We start from the raw sequence: 10,000 nt of genomic DNA on the forward strand, positions 1-10,000 counted from the left end.
ATACGGAACATACACACACACACACACTCACAAACTTTGTTTTATATATTAAGATGTATATATACGGCAAGCCAAGTGAGACCAAAATCCAAGGCCTCTGCCAGGGATGTAGCCAGCCCACTTATGCGTATCTTTCCTTCATTGGACACTAAACTCCACTTGTGAAGACCTGTTGAGGCAAGTGAAATCGAAATCGAACTAAATTCGATGACTGGCACCCATGCCAACGTTTCCTTCATTGGACATGAAACTTGGCTTGCGAAGACCTGTTGGGGCAAGCGAAAGCAAAATCGTGATGGCACATGATCGTTGCCAGAGCAGCTGTCTAGCTTCTGTGCTGGTGGCACATAAATAGCACCATTTGAGCATGTGACATGTGAAAAGACATTCGAGCGAGATCGTTGTCAGTGCCACTGGACTGGCTCCTGTGCAGGTGGCACGTAAGATACACCATTTTGAGCATGGCCATTGCCAGTACCACTTGACTGGCCTTTGTGCCGGTGGCACGTAAAAGCACCCACTACACTCTCAAAGTGGTTGGTGTTAGGAAGGGCATCCAGTTGTAGAAACTCTGCCAAATCAGACTGGAGCCTGGTGTAGCCATCTGGTTTTCACCAGTCCTCAGTCGAATCGTCCAATCCATGCTAGCATGGAAAGCAGACGTTAAACGATGATGATGATGATGATGATGATGATATATACACACATATATATATATATATATATATATATATATATATATATATATATATATATATATATATATATATATATATATATATATATATACATATATATACATAAATATATATATATGCATTTGCATATATATCACTGAATACATATATGTATGTCACTCCGCAAGGCAGTTGGGGTTAGGAAGGACATCCAGCCATAAAATCCATGCCAAAACAGACACAGTAGCCCAGGGTAGTCTTCTATCTGGCTAGGTCCTGTCACACCATCCAACCTATGCCAGCATGGATGACAGACGTTAAATGATAATGATGATATATACATACATATACACACACACACACACACACACATATATATATATGTATGTATGTATGTATATATGTATGTATATCTTGATGAGAGTAAGTGCTTTGTTCTTTTAATGAAATAAGAAGCAAGAGATAAGTATTTTTCTTATATATATATATATGTGTGTGTGTGTGAGTGTATTATCATTACTATTGTTGTTGTTGCTGTTGCTGCTGCTGCTGCTGTTGTTGTTGTTGTTGTTGTTGTCGTTGTTGTTGTTGTTGTTGTTGTTGTTGTCGTCGTCGTCGTTGTTGTTGTTGTTGTTAGAGACTAAAACTAATTAGTCAGGTCACAATGGACCCAGAGAAATGTTCAGGAAAACAAACAACTGAAATTCTGTAGTGAATAGAAGATTGCATTGTCTTTTGTTATTACAAACATGTATGTGTTACATTGGTTGTGTATGTCAGAATATTTTTGGTGACATATATATAGCATTCTTTGCGTGTGTATGTGTGCATAGGTGTGTGGGTGCATGTATGTGTGTGTGTGTGTGTGTGTGTGTGTGTGTGTGTGCGCACATGCTAGCATGAAGCAACAGTTCTTGACAAAAAAAAAAAAATCACTGGTTACAAGTGTAGCTGTGTGGTAAGAAGTTTACTTCCCAACCCCATAGTACTAGGTTCAGTTCCACTGTGTGACACTTTTGGCAAGTGTATATATACATTTATATATATATAACATATATATGTATATATATATATATTTATATATACATTTATATATATATAATGTATATATATATATATATATATATATATATATATATATATATACATAAAGCCAGGGTATTCTTTTATTTGTTTCAGTCTTTTGACTGTGCCCATGCTGGAGCACTGCCTTTAGTCGAGCAAATCGACCCCAGGACTTATTCTTTGTAAACCTAGTACTTATTCTATCGGTTTCTTTTGCCGAACCACTCAGTTATGGGGACGTAAACACACCAACATCAGTATGTTGCATTCCATTAATTAATAAGTTAAAAAAAAAACATATAAGAAATGCACAAACAAATGGGAAAGCAGACACAGAAGGACACCAAATCCTCATCAGTTATCAACCAGAAGGACAAACGTAATGTATACACACATACACACACATATATATGTGTGTGTATATATATATATATATATATATATATATATATATATACAATGTTTATATACCAAAAAGATTTTATAACATTTTTCTGACATAATTTAAATATATACTTTAACCATGTAACACAAGCCTTCTGTAGTTTTTTCACTCTTATTATCTTTTATATATATATATATATATATATACACATACATATATGTAAATGTGTGTGTATGTGTATATATATATATATATATTATATATTCACGCATATATATACATATATACATATATGTATATGTGTGTGTGTGTGTGTGTGTGTGTGTGTGTGTATATATATGAATATGCATATGTATCTGTATGATGGTTGTCTACTCCTTATGCTGAGTTTGACCACCTCCTGTACCTACATCATTGCATCTGATGTGGTTTTTTAAACCAGACAATGTTTTGGAAAGACACCCACATAGATTGCATATCTGATTTGGACCACCAAGAGCTGCAGATAAGTTATATATATATATATATATATATATATATATATGTGTGTGTGTGTGTGTGCGTGTGTGTTTGTGATTTGTCCCCACCGCTGTATGACGACCAGTGTTGATTTGTTTACATCCCCACAACTTAGCAGTTCAGGTAAAAGGGACTGATAAAATAAACACCAGACTGAAAAAGAAAAGAAAAAAATATTAAGTACTCGGTGGGGATGGGTCTCAATTCATTTCTACTGAAGCCCTTCAAGGTGATGCCCCAGCATGACCGTAGTCCAACGATGACTGAAACAAGTAAAAATAATAAAAAGACCAAGAGGTGAATAAATATTTGGTAAAGCAAGTGAAAACATCAATGGTGACAGGCACTGTTGTCGCTGTGTGGCAGAAGAAAAAAAACAAGAAAGACAAAAAGAAAACGAAGTGGTCTCTATGTCTGTCTTGCATCAGATGATGCTTTCCTGTCTTGAATGCTTTAAACCAAAATGAAAAATGGCAGTTTATTTATTTATTTATTTATTTATTTATTTTTAATTTTTTGGTTTTATTTATTTATTTTTCATTTTTTTAAATTTTCTTTTATTTATTTATTTATTTTTCATTTTTTTATTTATTTTATTTTTATTTTTATCTATTATTTTTTTCATTTTATTTATATATGTTTTCTAATTTTTTAAATTTTATATATTCATTTTTTTAAAATTTTGTTTGTTTCCTTCATATCATCAGCATTGCAAAGGTGAGTCATGAAATACGAATCAAGTGGATATAATTGATTGGTCAAATTAGACCGAGGAATAAATTCGTTTGTTTTGGGGATTTTGTTTTTTGTTTTGTTTTTTTACGTTTCATTTTTGTTTCTTGGCTTGTTAAAGAAATGAGAAATATAAACATCATACCCTTGGGAGATTTTTTTTTTTTTGTTTGCAACATAATTTTTTTTTTTTTTGTCAGATATGCCTAGAATTTTGGTCCGTGAACAAGATTGGATGTTTGAGTTGTGATGTAATGAGCAGAATTATCCTACAGCAGATACTCACACATGCACACACACACACACACACACAAACACAAATACATTCATACATGTACACACATAACACACATGCACACACAAATACACACACAGAAACTACAAATGTGCAGGCACACATATATACACACAAGCATAAACACAAACATGCATACACATATGCATAAACACAAACATGAACACACACACGCACATGCACATTTAAACACAGACTTCACACATACACACACACATAAACACAAACATGCACATACACATGCATAAGCACAAACATACACATACACATGCATAAACACAAACATGCACACAGATGCACAGTAACATAAACACAAACACACTCATACTCATATGAGTCTATTCATTGCAGATTCAACCCAAGAAATGCATTTATATCAGTGTAGCTGCACATGATGTGTGCATAAGTTGTGAAATTATAGATGTTTTCTAACCAAGGCACATGGCTCAGTGGTTAGAGCATCGAACTTACGATCGTGGGGTTGTGAGTTTGAAACCTGGACCGAGCTGTGTGTTATGTTCTTGATCCATACACTTAATTTCATGTTGTTCCACTTCACTCAGCTGTAGAAATGAGTTGTGACATCACTGGTGCCAAGCTGTATCAACCCCTTTGCCTTTCCCTTGGATAACACTAGTGGCGTAGAGAGGGGAGTCCGGTATGCATGAGTGACTGCTTGTCTTCTGTAAACAACCTTGCCCAGACTTGGGTCTCGGGGGGTAACTTTCTAGGTGCAATCCCATGGTCACTCATGACCGAAGGGAATCTGTTACTAACCAAGACACAAATATATGCGTGTATATGTGTGAAAGAGTGTGTGTGCGTGTGTATTCATGTGTGTGTGTGCACACCTGCCTGCATGCATGCCTGTGTGCATGTGTACATGTGAGCATGTGTGTGTGTGAATTGACACACCTCAGCACCACCATCACATATAATCTCTCGAAAGAGTCTTTGTTCAGTAGATATAATGGAAGTACAACCTCTGCATTTCGATTCCCAGACCGGGCATTATGAGTGTTTATTGAGCGAAAACACCTAAAAGCTCCACGAGGCTCCGGCAGGTGATGGTGGCGAACAACTGCTGTACTCTTTCACCACAACTTTCTCTCACTCTTTCTTCCTGTTTCTGTTGTGCCTGTAATTCAAAGGGTCAGCCTTGTCTCACACTGTGTCACGCTGAATCTCCCCAAGAACTACGTTGAGGGTACACGTGTCTGTGGAGTGCTCAGCCACTTGCACGCTAATTTCACGAGCAGGCTGTCCCGTAGATCGGATCAACTGGAACCCTCGACGTCGTAAGCGACGGAGTGCCAACAACAACCTCTGCAATAGCTAATCTGATTCTGTTTTTTTGCAAGGGTGCAGAAGACCAATAAGCTAATGTGCACACCAAGGTTACAGTGTACAGAGATTATTGTAATGTTATTATCATTGCTTAGTGCTCCCCCTCTGTAAATTCGCAGCGAATATGTCCACAGCACACTGCTTTATGGTAGTGACGCTTGGAGCATCTACTCCAGGCAAAAAGTGGTGCAAAGTGGTATCAAAAAGTTCTTGGATTTAACAAGAGTTTAAAAAAAGACAATTGATGTGGTTGAGATTTCTTTCTTTCTTTGCTTTTACTTGTTTCAGTCATTTGACTGTGGCCATATTGGAGCACCACCTTGAAGTGTTTTTCATCAAACAATTCAACCCCAGGACTTATTTCTTAAGCCTGGTTCCTTTTCCATTGGTCCCTTTGCCGAACTGCTACGTTACAGGGATGTAGACACACCAACACTGGTTGTCAAGCTGGGAGACAAACAAACACAAAGACACTCACACACATTTATATATATATATATATATATATATATATATATATATATATATAAGGTTTAGATTTAGATTCAAGATTGAATATGGTACTCATGCGTAGGCACCAGAATATCGTATGGTATGGTATTATACAAAAACCATTCCAAAAGGATAGGTGATCAAAAAATCAAAATAAGCAACACGGATTTCAAAGATATATATATATATATATATATATATACATATATACAAATAAGAATTATGGTTGAATCCTCTTTGTGTCAACATTTGCTACCTTGCAACAATGTAACCTTTAATCTAATCAAGATATCCTTGGCCTGAAGAGTAACTGGCAGTATACACTTTGCTTGAATTTTACCACTTCTGAGGTTCCACTCGCTGTGAAACATATGTAGCCTAGATCTTTCCTACTCCATTCCGTAATTCTTTTGTATTCTTTTTCGCACACTGGGCAACCCTGATTGCTTACCATGCAATATTAAAAGAACTTTTCATGTGCCACCGGCACAAGTGCCAGTATATATATAGATATATATATATATATATATATATATATATATATATACAATAGGCTTCTTTCAGACACTTGCAAAGCTGCCACACAGTGGGGCTGAACTCAAAATCATGTAGCTGAAAAGCAAGCTTCTTACCACACAACTGCACCTGAAAGATGAAAAAAATATAATTGATAGAAATACAACACCAGGATAAGAATTAGTGTGGGTAGACAGCACCCTCAGGTGTAGTCATTGCAGATCATTCACATGAAGGTCATCTCAATTGTTACAGTAGATCTTGTTTTGCTAACCAGACAGAAGCAAGGTCTCACAAGTCTAATGTGTGTATATGATATGCTTGCGTGTGTGTGTGTCCAACATGTCTTCTTTGTGTTCAACTATGGGAGGTCTTTGTGTTATATGTGTCTGCATCTTATTGATGATAGTGTTGTGACTATATTTGGAGGATCCCATCATTGTCACCTCTGGACTGAGATGACATCTTTTTGTATGCTCATGTATTTTGTATCATCTGAAATAAGTAGATAGACAGACAGATAGATAGACACATAGAGAGATAGATAGACAAATAGATAGATAGACAGGCAGAAAGACAGAGAGATAGGGATGATAGACAGACAGACAGATAGATATATTCAGCAGAACAAAATAACATTAAAATTATTTTGTCAAAGTGGAATTAATGATAGATAGACAGACAGACAGACAGATAGACAGATAGACAGATAGGTAGACAAAGAGATAGATAGACAGGTAGATAAACAGAGAGATATGGATGATAGACAGACAGACAGATAGATATATTCAGCAGAACAAAATAGCATTGAAATTATTTTGTCAAAGTGGAATTAATGATAATCATTTAAAACACCTAAATGATGTTCTCTTTGTCTGTTTTATTTTTGTGACAAGATCTTTATATTATTAAGTTGTAAAAATAGAAATAGATTCAAAAGCAATAAATGTACAATGAAAGCTTTTATAATACCCTATAGTACATCATAAACTGAAACGAATTTAAATATTACAGTAAACAGGTCTTTTGAATGGGTTACACAAACCCTGAAGAAACTACTTGCCAAACGAGTACAACTTCAAAATGTACAAAGTAAAAAGTAATTTAAAAATAGAACAGGCCAGACACTTTAGAATTGTTCAAGCAGATGGCTAAGGAAATTACCCACTCCAAAATAAAACTACCATTATCTCATGGTTCACCTGGGGTGGCAGGTGGCTCTGAAAAAGACATGCTCATCTAAAACTTTTCCCTTGTTCATTGTTGTACTCACTGCATTACCTTTGGCAGTATAGCTTAAGTGGGTTACATTAATCCTTTAGCATTTAAACTGATCGTATCTAATCAGAATATTCTGCCTGTTGTATGTTGAAACTGGTCAGATCTGACCTCTCGCACCTACCCTTCAAAGTCATTCTAAAACTAAACAGTCACATCATTGAAATCTCAAAGCTATGAGATAAGCTATGACTAATTGAAAGGAATGTGAATAAACAAGCAATACATATGACTGAGTAATCTGAATGCTAAAGGGCTAAGCAAGCCCTATTCTACCTGTTGTACGTTCATACCAACCAAATCTGGCCTCTCACACCTTTTCTTACAATGTCATTCTAAAATTAAACAATCACATCATCAAAGTCTCAGAGCTATGAGATACTCTTTACTCTTTTACTTGTTTCAGTCATTTGACTGTGGCCATGCTGGAGTACCGCCTTTAGTCGAATCAAATCGACTTCAGGACTTATTCTTTGGATGCCTAGTACTTATTCTATCAGTCTCTTTTGCCGAACTGCTAAGTTACAGGGATGTAAACACACCAGCATCAGTTGTCAAGCGATGTTGGGGGGACAAACACAGACACACAAACATATACACACACACATATATATATATATATGTATACATATATACGATGGGCTTCTTTCAGTTTCTGTCTACCAAATCCACTCACAAGGCTTTGGTTGACCCGAGGCTATAGTAGAAGACACTTGCCCAAGGTGCCACACAGTGGGATTGAACCCAGAACCATGTGGTTGGTAAGCAAGCTACTTACCACACAACCACTCCTATGATTAATTCAAAAGAATGTGAATAAATAATCAATACATATGACAGGATAATCCGAATGTTAAAGGGTTAAGCCTTTAGCATTTACACTAGTTGTATCCAGCCAAAATAATCTAGATGCATTTCTTCAAACTGGCCAGATCCAGCCTTTCACACTTATCCTACAATATTACTCTAAAAATAAACAATCACGTCATTGAGGTCTCAAAGCTACAGTGTGAATAAATAAATGTTACATAACAGAGTAATCTGAATTCTAAAGGTTAAGCAATTAAAATATCTTTTGGAGTTAGGAAGGGCATCCAGCTGTAGAAACTCTGCCAAATTTAGATTGGAGCCTGGTGTTGCCATCCGGTTTCACCAGTCCTCAGTCAAGTCGTCCAACCCATGCTAGCATGGAAAGCGGATGTTAAACGATGATGATGATGATATGTGAATGTAGAAATATTTTTCCGTATTAGGTAAAGTGAGAATAAATAAAACACACTCAAAAACATGTGCGTGTATTTGTGTCAATATAAATTTAGACATGCACAAATACACATAAACATCTACAGGGCTTTGGTCAACCTGAGGTTATAGTAGAAAACACTTGCCCAAGGTGCAATGCAGTGGAATTGAACCCAGAACTATGTTGTTGAGAAGCAAGCTACTTATCACAGAACCGTGGAGCTTGATGCAGTCTTTGGATGCATCAGTTCCTGTGAAACTGTCCAACCTATGCCAGCATGGAAGATGGATGTTAAATGATGATGATGTGTGTGTGTGCGTGTATGTGTGTGTATGTGTGTGTGCATGTGTGTGTGCATGTGTGTGTGTATGTGGGTTGCGTATACTTAAGTTATTATATAATTAAATCTATGCCACAAGTTCACACAGATATTTGAATAGATACAAGGCCTGATCAATAAGTATCCGGACTGTTGCCATAGTAACAAAGCTAAAGCATGCAGAGCAAAGCTGCTTGGCAAAGATTGACCGTGAACTCTGCTGTGCATACACACTAAGTTTTAACATTCTAGCTTACTTCTGCTGTTTTCAGCACTGCTTAGAAGGAAGGTGTGTAGCATGTGATTGTCACATTGACCATGACAGAGGAAGTTTTCATGGCGATACATGCTCAGAGGCCTACACAAAGTTGCAGAAAGTGTATGGAGAGGAGTGTATGAGCCGCACAAAAGTGTACGAGTGGTTCAGACGTTTCCAAGATGGCCAGAAAAATGTTGATATTGATGAATGTTCTGGGAGACCTGCAACCAGCAGAACTGAGAAAAACATTGCAGCTGTGAGAGGAAAATCGACGAATCACCATCCTTGAGTTATCAGAGGATGTGCAGATTAGTTACGGTACAGTTCATTATCACTGAAGATTTCGGTATGAGATGCATGTCTACCAAGTTTGTGCCAAAACTGCTTTCAGCTGACCAAAAAGACACTCGGGTTTCAGTTGCACAAGATCTCCTTCATTGTGTCGAGAACAAACAAAACTTTTTGAAAACATTGCGTAGGCCTGTGAGCAGATATCACCAAGCTTCTGGCAAAGTTTGATGCAGATTCTCTGCTAAACTATCTCTGTTATGGGTAACGCAACAATCACACGCTACACAACTTCCTTCCAAGTCCTGCTGTAAACATCGGAAGAGAACATTAAAACTTAGTGCACATGCTCAGCAGTGTTTAAGGTCAATTTGTGCCAAGCGGCTTCACTCTGCAACTCCGGATACTTATTGATCAAACTATGTATAAGCAAAACGAAGTGAATCACTCACTCTTTCCTTCATCAGCATTTGAGGATCGGCAATACCAACTGTGAAATCAATATGGAGAAAATAGGAAAGAGTTAATTACGAAATTACCCTCATGTATGTCTGCTCGATATCTTACCTGTGTGCATGTGTTGTC

General features: G+C 36.8%; 1 long non-coding RNA gene across 3 annotated transcripts in view; it reads right to left on the reverse strand.

Annotated features, from left to right (window-relative positions):
- Nucleotides 1-10,000, reverse strand: part of LOC149132150 (uncharacterized) — a 35,430-nt gene that overhangs the window by 21,992 nt on the left and 3,438 nt on the right. Inside the window, exon 2 of one of the 3 annotated variants that reach the window (XR_016244847.1) lies at nt 6,145-6,157. The exons of 1 other annotated variant lie outside the window; for it this stretch is intronic. This is a non-coding gene — a long non-coding RNA (uncharacterized LOC149132150). Of the gene's footprint in view, nt 1-6,144; nt 6,158-9,864; nt 9,906-10,000 lie in introns of those variants that run through there. One more of the 3 variants, XR_016244849.1, reaches the window with a different exon arrangement.

This window comes from Octopus bimaculoides, chromosome Z (assembly GCF_046866305.1).
Source record: "Octopus bimaculoides isolate indiv1 chromosome Z, ASM4686630v1, whole genome shotgun sequence".
In the NCBI taxonomy this organism is placed as follows: domain Eukaryota; kingdom Metazoa; phylum Mollusca; class Cephalopoda; order Octopoda; family Octopodidae; genus Octopus; species Octopus bimaculoides.